Here is a 9,407-nt window from a genome sequence, read left to right as displayed (position 1 = left end):
GGGAACCCGACATAAACCTACAGACGGGAGCTCGCCCCGGGACCCCATAGAAACCCTAGAGACGGGAGCTCGCCCCGGGAACCCGATAGAAACCCTACAGACGGAAGCTCGCCCCGGGACCCCATAGAAACCCTACAGACGGGAGCTCGCCCCGGGAACCCTATAGAAACCCTAGAGACGGGAGCTCGCACCGGGAACCCGATAGAAACCCTAGAGACGGGAGCTCGCCCCGGGACCCCATAGAAACCCTAGAGACGGGAGCTCGCCCCGGGAACCCGACAGAAACCCTACAGACGGGAGCTCGCCCTGGGACCCCATAGAAACCCTAGAGACGGGAGCTCGCACCGGGAACCCGATAGAAACCCTAGAGACGGGAGCTCGCCCCAGGACCCCATAGAAACCCTACAGACGGGAGCTCGCCCCGGGACCCCATAGTAACCCTACAGACGGGAGCTCGCACCGGGAACTCGATAGAAACCCTAGAGAGGGGAGCACGCCCCGGGACCCCATAGAAACCCTAGAGACGGGAGCTCGCCCCGGGACCCCGACAGAAACCCTACAGACGGGAGCTCGCCCGGGACCCCATAGAAACGCTACAGACGGGAGCTCACCCCGGGACCCCATAGAAACCCTACAGACGGGAGCTCGCCCCGGGACCCCATAGAAACCCTAGAGATGGGAGCTCGCACCGGGAACCCGATAGAAACCCTAGAGACGGGAGCTCGCCCCGGGACCCCATAGAAACTCTAGACACGGGAGCTCGCCCCAGGACCCCATAGAAACCCTAGAGATGGGAGCTCGCCCCGGGACGCCATAGAAACCCTAGAGAGGGGAGCTCGCCCTGGGACCCCATAGAAACCCTAGAGACGGGAGCTCGCCCCAGGACCCCATAGGAACCGTAGAGACGGGTGCTCGCCCCGAGACCCCATAGAAACCCTAGAGTCGGGAGCTTGCCCCGGGACGCCATCGAAAACCTACAGACGGGAGCTCGCCCCGGACCCCATAGAAACCCTACAGACGGGAGCTCGCCCCGGGACCCCATAGAAACCCTAGAGAGGGGAGCTCGACCCGGGACCCCATAGAAACCCTGGAGACGGGAGCTCGCCCCGAGAAGCCATAGAACCCTACAGACGGGAGCTCGCCCCGGGACCCCATAGAAACCCTAGAGACGGGAGCTCGCCCTGGGACCCCATAGAAACCCTAGAGATGGGAGCTCGCCCCGGGACCCCATAGAAACCCTAGAGACGGGAGCTCGCCCCGAGAAGCCATAGAAACCCTACAGACGGGAGCTCGCCCCGGGACCCCATAGAAACCCTAGAGACGGGAGCTCGCCCCGGGACCCCATAGAAACCCTAGAGATGGGAGCTCGTCCCGGGACCCCATAGAAACCGTAGAGACGGGCGCTCGCCCCGGGACCCCATAGAAACCCTACAGACGGGAGCTCGCACCGGGACCCATAGAAACCCTAGAGATGGAGCTCGCCCCGGGACCCCATAGAAACCCTAGAGACGGGAGCTCGCTCCGGGACCCCATAGAAACCCTAGAGACGGGAGCTCGCCCCGGGACCCCATAGAAACCCTAGAGACGGAAGTTCGCCCCGGGACTCCATAGAAACCCTAGAGATGGGAGCTCGCACCGGGAACCCGATAGAAACCCTAGAGACGGGAGCTCGCCCCGGGAACCCGATAGAAACCCTAGAGAGGGGAGCTCGCCCCGGGACCGCATAGAAACCCTGGAGACGGGAGCTCGCCCCGGGACCCCATAGAAACCCTGGAGATGGGAGCCTGCCCCGGGACCCCGACAGAAACCCTACAGACGGGAGCTCGCCCCGGGACCCCATAGAAACGCTACAGACGGGAGCTCACCCCGGGACCCCATAGAAACCCTACAGACGGGAGCTCGCCCCGGGACCCCATAGAAACCCTAGAGATGGGAGCTCGCACCGGGAACCCGATAGAAACCCTAGAGACGGGAGCTCGCCCCGGGACCCCATAGAAACTCTAGAGACGGGAGCTCGCCCAGGACCCCATAGAAACCCTAGAGATGGGAGCTCGCCCCGGGACGCCATAGAAACCCTAGAGAGGGGAGCTCGCCCTGGGACCCCATAGAAACCCTAGAGACGGGAGCTCGCCCCAGGACCCCATAGGAACCGTAGAGACGGGTGCTCGCCCCGAGACCCCATAGAAACCCTAGAGTCGGGAGCTTGCCCCGGGACGCCATCGAAAACCTACAGACGGGAGCTCGCCCCCGGACCCCATAGAAACCCTACAGACGGGAGCTCGCCCCGGGACCCCATAGAAACCCTAGAGAGGGGAGCTCGACCCGGGACCCCATAGAAACCCTGGAGACGGGAGCTCGCCCCGAGAAGCCATAGAAACCCTACAGACGGGAGCTCGCCCCGGGACCCCATAGAAACCCTAGAGACGGGAGCTCGCCCTGGGACCCCATAGAAACCCTAGAGATGGGAGCTCGCCCCGGGACCCCATAGAAACACTAGAGACGGGAGCTCGCCCCGAGAAGCCATAGAAACCCTACAGACGGGAGCTCGCCCTGGGACCCCATAGAAACCCTAGAGACGGGAGCTCGCCCCGGGACCCCATAGAAACCCTAGAGATGGGAGCTCGTCCCGGGACCCCATAGAAACCGTAGAGACGGGCGCTCGCCCCGGGACCCCATAGAAACCCTACAGACGGGAGCTCGCACCGGGACCCCATAGAAACCCTAGAGACTGGAGCTCGCCCCGGGACCCCATAGAAACCCTAGAGACGGGAGCTCGCTCCGGGACCCCATAGAAACCCTAGAGACGGGAGCTCGCCCCGGGACCCCATAGAAACCCTAGAGACGGAAGTTCGCCCCGGGACTCCATAGAAACCCTAGAGATGGGAGCTCGCACCGGGAACCCGATAGAAACCCTAGAGAGGGGAGCTCGCCCCGGGACCCCTTAGAAACCCTAGAGACGGGAGCTCGCCCCGGGACCCCATAGAAACCCTAGAGACGGGAGCTCGCCCCGGGAACCCGATAGAAACCCTAGAGAGGGGAGCTCGCCCCGGGACCCCATAGAAACCCTGGAGACGGGAGCTCGCCCCGGGACCCCATAGAAACCCTGGAGATGGGAGCCTGCCCCGGGAACCCGACAGAAACCCTACAGACGGGAGCTCGTACCGGGACCCCATAGAAACCCTAGAGACTGGAGCTCGCCCCGGGACCCCATAGAAACCCTAGAGACGGGAGCTCGCCCCGGGACCCCATAGAAACCCTAGAGACGGAAGCTCGCCCCGGGACCCCATAGAAACCCTAGAGACGGGAGCTCGCCCCGGGAACCCGATAGAAACCCTAGAGAGGGGAGCTCGCCCCTGGACCCCATAGAAACCCTAGAGAGGGGAGCTCGCCCCGGGACCCCATAGAAACCCTAGAGACGGGAGCTCGCCCGGGACCCCATAGAAACCCTAGAGACGGGAGCTCGCACCGGGAACCCGATAGAAACCCTAGAGACGGGAGCTCGCCCCGGGACTCCATAGAAACCCTAGAGACGGGAGCTCGCACCGGGAACCCGATAGAAACCCTAGAGAGGGGAGCTCGCCCCGGGACCCCTTAGAAACCCTAGAGACGGGAGCTCGCCCCGGGACCCCATAGAAACCCTAGAGACGGGAGCTCGCACCGGGAACCCGATAGAAACCCTAAAGAGGGGAGCTCGCCCCGGGACCCCATAGAAACCCTAGAGACGGGAGCTCGCACCGGGAACCCGATAGAAACCCTAGAGACGGGAGCTCGCACCGGGAACCCGATAGAAACCCTAGAGACGGGAGCTCGCCCCGGGACCCCATAGAAACCCTAGAGACGGGAGCTCGCCCCGGGACCCCATAGAAACCCTGGAGACGGGAGCTCGCCTTGGGACGCCATAGAAACCCTAGAGAGGGGAGCTCGCCCCAGGACCCCATAGAAACCCAAGAGACGGGAGCTCGCCCCGAGACCCCATAGAAACCCTAGAGACGGGAGCTCGCCCCGGGAACCCGACAGAAACCTACAGACGGGAGCTCGCCCCGGGACCCCATAGAAACCCTACAGACGGGAGCTCGCCCCGGGACCCCATAGAAACCCTAGAGACGGGAGCTCGCCCCGGCACCCCATAGAAACCCTGGAGACGGGAGCTCGCCCCGGGACCCCATAGAAACCCTGGAGATGGGAGCCTGCCCCGGGAACCCGACAGAAACCCTACAGACGGGAGCTCGCACCGGGACCCCATAGAAACCCTAGAGACTGGAGCTCGCCCCGGGACCCCATAGAAACCCTAGAGACGGGAGCTCGCCCCGGGACCCCATAGAAACCCTAGAGACGGGAGCTCGTCCCGGGACCCCATAGAAACCCTGGAGATGGAAGCTCGCCCCGGGACTCCATAGAAACTCTAGAGACGGGAGCTCGCACCGGGAACCCGATAGAAACCCTAGAGAGGGGAGCTCGCCCCGGGACCCCTTAGAGACCCTAGAGACGGGAGCTCGCCCCGGGACCCCATAGAAACCCTAGAGACGGGAGCTCGCCCCAGGAACCCGATAGAAACCCTAGAGAGGGGAGCTCGCCCGGGACCCCATAGAAAACCTAGAGAGGGGAGCTCGCCCCGGGACCCCATAGAAACCCTAGAGACGGGAGCTCGCACCTGGAACCCGATAGAAACCCTAGAGACGGGAGGTCGCCCCGGGACCCCATAGAAACCCTAGAGACGGGAGCTCGCCCCGGGAACCCGACAGAAACCTACAGACGGGAGCTCGCCCCGGGACCCTATAGAAACACTACAGACGGGAGCTCGCCCCGGGACCCCATAGAAACCCTAGAGACGGGAGCTCGCCCCGGGAACCCGATAGAAACCCTACAGACGGGAGCTCGCCCCGGGACTCCATAGAAACCCTACAGACGGGAGCTCGCCCCGGGAACCCTATAGAAACCCTAGAGACGGGAGCTCGCACCGGGAACCCGATAGAAACCCTAGAGACGGGAGCTCGCCCCGGCACCCCATAGAAAGCCTAGAGACGGGAGCTCGCCCCGGGACCCCATAGAAACCCTGGAGACGGGAGCTCGCCCCGGGACCCCATAGAAACCCTGGAGATGGGAGCCTGCCCCGGGAACCCGACAGAAACCCTACAGACGGGAGCTCGCACCGGGACCCCATAGAAACCCTAGAGACTGGAGCTCGCCCCGGGACCCCATAGAAACCCTAGAGACGGGAGCTCGCCCCGGGACCCCATAGAAACCCTAGAGACGGAAGCTCGCCCCGGGACTCCATAGAAACCCTAGAGACGGGAGCTCGCACCGGGACCCCATAGAAACCCTAGAGACGGGAGCTCGCCCCGGGACCCCATAGAAACCCTAGAGACGGGAGCTCGCCCCGGGAACCCGATAGAAACCCTAGAGAGGGGAGCTCGCCCCGGGACCCCATAGAAACCCTAGAGACGGGAGCTCGCCCCGGGACCCCATAGAAACCCTAGAGACGGGAGCTCGCACCGGGAACCCGATAGAAACACTAGAAACGGGAGCTCGCCCCGGGACCCCATAGAAACCCTAGAGACGGGAGCTCGCCCCGGGAACCCGACATAAACCTACAGACGGGAGCTCGCCCCGGAACCCCATAGAAACCCTAGAGACGGGAGCTCGCCCCGGGAACCCGATAGAAACCCTACAGATGGGAGCTCGCCCCGGGACCCCATAGAAACCCTACAGACGGGAGCTCGCCCCGGGAACCCTATAGAAACCCTAGAGACGGGAGCTCGCACCGGGAACCCGACAGAAACCCTAGAGACGGGAGCTCGCCCCGGGACCCCATAGAAACCCTAGAGACGGGAGCTCGCCCCGGGAACCCGACAGAAACCCTACAGACGGGAGCTCGCCCTGGGACCCCATAGAAACCCTAGAGACGGGAGCTCGCACCGGGAACCCGATAGAAACCCTAGAGACGGGAGCTCGCCCCGGGACCCCATAGAAACCCTACAGACGGGAGCTCGCCCCGGGACCCCATAGTAAGCCTACAGACGGGAGCTCGCACCGGGAACTCGATAGAAACCCTAGAGAGGGGAGCACGCCCCGGGACCCCATAGAAACCCTAGAGACGGGAGCTCGCCCCGGGACCCCGACAGAAACCCTACAGACGGGAGCTCGCCCCGGGACCCCATAGAAACGCTACAGACGGGAGCTCACCCCGGGACCCCATAGAAACCCTACAGACGGGAGCTCGCCCCGGGACCCCATAGAAACCCTAGAGATGGGAGCTCGCACCGGGAACCCGATAGAAACCCTAGAGACGGGAGCTCGCCCCGGGACCCCATAGAAACTCTAGAGACGGGAGCTCGCCCCAGGACCCCATAGAAACCCTAGAGATGGGAGCTCGCCCCGGGACGCCATAGAAACCCTAGAGAGGGGAGCTCGCCCTGGGACCCCATAGAAACCCTAGAGACGGGAGCTCGCCCCAGGACCCCATAGGAACCGTAGAGACGGGTGCTCGCCCCGAGACCCCATAGAAACCCTAGAGTCGGGAGCTTGCCCCGGGACGCCATCGAAAACCTACAGACGGGAGCTCGCCCCCGGACCCCATAGAAACCCTACAGACGGGAGCTCGCCCCGGGACCCCATAGAAACCCAAGAGAGGGGAGCTCGACCCGGGACCCCATAGAAACCCTGGAGACGGGAGCTCGCCCCGAGAAGCCATAGAAACCCTACAGACGGGAGCTCGCCCCGGGACCCCATAGAAACCCTAGAGACGGGAGCTCGCCCTGGGACCCCATAGAAACCCTAGAGATGGGAGCTCGCCCCGGGACCCCATAGAAACACTAGAGACGGGAGCTCGCCCCGAGAAGCCATAGAAACCCTACAGACGGGAGCTCGCCCTGGGACCCCATAGAAACCCTAGAGACGGGAGCTCGCCCCGGGACCCCATAGAAACCCTAGAGATGGGAGCTCGTCCCGGGACCCCATAGAAACCGTAGAGACGGGCGCTCGCCCCGGGACCCCATAGAAACCCTACAGACGGGAGCTCGCACCGGGACCCCATAGAAACCCTAGAGACTGGAGCTCGCCCCGGGACCCCATAGAAACCCTAGAGACGGGAGCTCGCTCCGGGACCCCATAGAAACCCTAGAGACGGGAGCTCGCCCCGGGACCCCATAGAAACCCTAGAGACGGAAGTTCGCCCCGGGACTCCATAGAAACCCTAGAGATGGGAGCTCGTACCGGGAACCCGATAGAAACCCTAGAGAGGGGAGCTCGCCCCGGGACCCCTTAGAAACCCTAGAGACGGGAGCTCGCCCCGGGACCCCATAGAAACCCTAGAGACGGGAGCTCGCCCCGGGAACCCGATAGAAACCCTAGAGAGGGGAGCTCGCCCCGGGACCCCATAGAAACCCTGGAGACGGGAGCTCGCCCCGGGACCCCATAGAAACCCTGGAGATGGGAGCCTGCCCCGGGAACCCGACAGAAACCCTACAGACGGGAGCTCGTACCGGGACCCCATAGAAACCCTAGAGACTGGAGCTCGCCCCGGGACCCCATAGAAACCCTAGAGACGGGAGCTCGCCCCGGGACCCCATAGAAACCCTAGAGACGGAAGCTCGCCCCGGGACTCCATAGAAACCCTAGAGACGGGAGCTCGCACCGGGACCCCATAGAAACCCTAGAGACGGGAGCTCGCCCCGGGACCCCATAGAAACCCTAGAGACGGGAGCTCGCCCCGGGAACCCGATAGAAACCCTAGAGAGGGGAGCTCGCCCCTGGACCCCATAGAAACCCTAGAGAGGGGAGCTCGCCCCGGGACCCCATAGAAACCCTAGAGACGGGAGCTCGCCCCGGGACCCCATAGAAACCCTAGAGACGGGAGCTCGCACCGGGAACCCGATAGAAACCCTAGAGACGGGAGCTCGCCCCGGGACTCCATAGAAACCCTAGAGACGGGAGCTCGCACCGGGAACCCGATAGAAACCCTAGAGAGGGGAGCTCGCCCCGGGACCCCTTAGAAACCCTAGAGACGGGAGCTCGCCCCGGGACCCCATAGAAACCCTAGAGACGGGAGCTCGCACCGGGAACCCGATAGAAACCCTAGAGAGGGGAGCTCGCCCCGGGACCCCATAGAAACCCTAGAGACGGGAGCTCGCACCGGGAACCCGATAGAAACCCTAGAGACGGGAGCTCGCCCCGGGACCCCATAGAAACCCTGGAGACGGGAGCTCGCCTTGGGACGCCATAGAAACCCTAGAGAGGGGAGCTCGCCCCAGGACCCCATAGAAACCCTAGAGACGGGAGCTCGCCCCGAGACCCCATAGAAACCCTAGAGACGGGAGCTCGCCCCGGGAACCCGACAGAAACCCTACAGACGGGAGCTCGCCCCGGGACCCCATAGAAACCCTACAGACGGGAGCTCGCCCCGGGACCCCATAGAAACCCTAGAGACGGGAGCTCGCCCCGGCACCCCATAGAAACCCTGGAGACGGGAGCTCGCCCCGGGACCCCATAGAAACCCTGGAGATGGGAGCCTGCCCCGGGAACCCGACAGAAACCCTACAGACGGGAGCTCGCACCGGGACCCCATAGAAACCCTAGAGACTGGAGCTCGCCCCGGGACCCCATAGAAACCCTAGAGACGGGAGCTCGCCCCGGGACCCCATAGAAACCCTAGAGACGGGAGCTCGTCCCGGGACCCCATAGAAACCCTGGAGATGGAAGCTCGCCCCGGGACTCCATAGAAACCCTAGAGACGGGAGCTCGCACCGGGAACCCGATAGAAACCCTAGAGAGGGGAGCTCGCCCCGGGACCCCTTAGAGACCCTAGAGACGGGAGCTCGCCCCGGGACCCCATAGAAACCCTAGAGACGGGAGCTCGCCCCAGGAACCCGATAGAAACCCTAGAGAGGGGAGCTCGCCCCGGGACCCCATAGAAACCCTAGAGACGGGAGGTCGCCCCGGGACCCCATAGAAACCCTAGAGACGGGAACTCGCCCCGGGAACCCGACAGAAACCTACAGACGGGAGCTCGCCCCGGGACCCTATAGAAACACTACAGACGGGAGCTCGCCCCGGGACCCCATAGAAACCCTAGAGACGGGAGCTCGCCCCGGGAACCCGATAGAAACCCTACAGACGGGAGCTCGCCCCGGGACTCCATAGTAACCCTACAGACGGGAGCTCGCCCCGGGAACCCTATAGAAACCCTAGAGACGGGAGCTCGCACCGGGAACCCGATAGAAACCCTAGAGACGGGAGCTCGCCCCGGCACCCCATAGAAAGCCTAGAGACGGGAGCTCGCCCCGGGACCCCATAGAAACCCTGGAGACGGGAGCTCGCCCCAGGACCCCATAGAAACCCTGGAGATGGGAGCCTGCCCCGGGAACCCGACAGAAACCCTACAGACGGGAGCTCGCACCGGGACCCCATAG

Source organism: Dermochelys coriacea, chromosome 22 (genome assembly GCF_009764565.3).
Source record: "Dermochelys coriacea isolate rDerCor1 chromosome 22, rDerCor1.pri.v4, whole genome shotgun sequence".
NCBI classification, from domain to species: Eukaryota; Metazoa; Chordata; order Testudines; family Dermochelyidae; genus Dermochelys; species Dermochelys coriacea.
Note: the sequence above shows the minus strand (reverse complement) of the source record.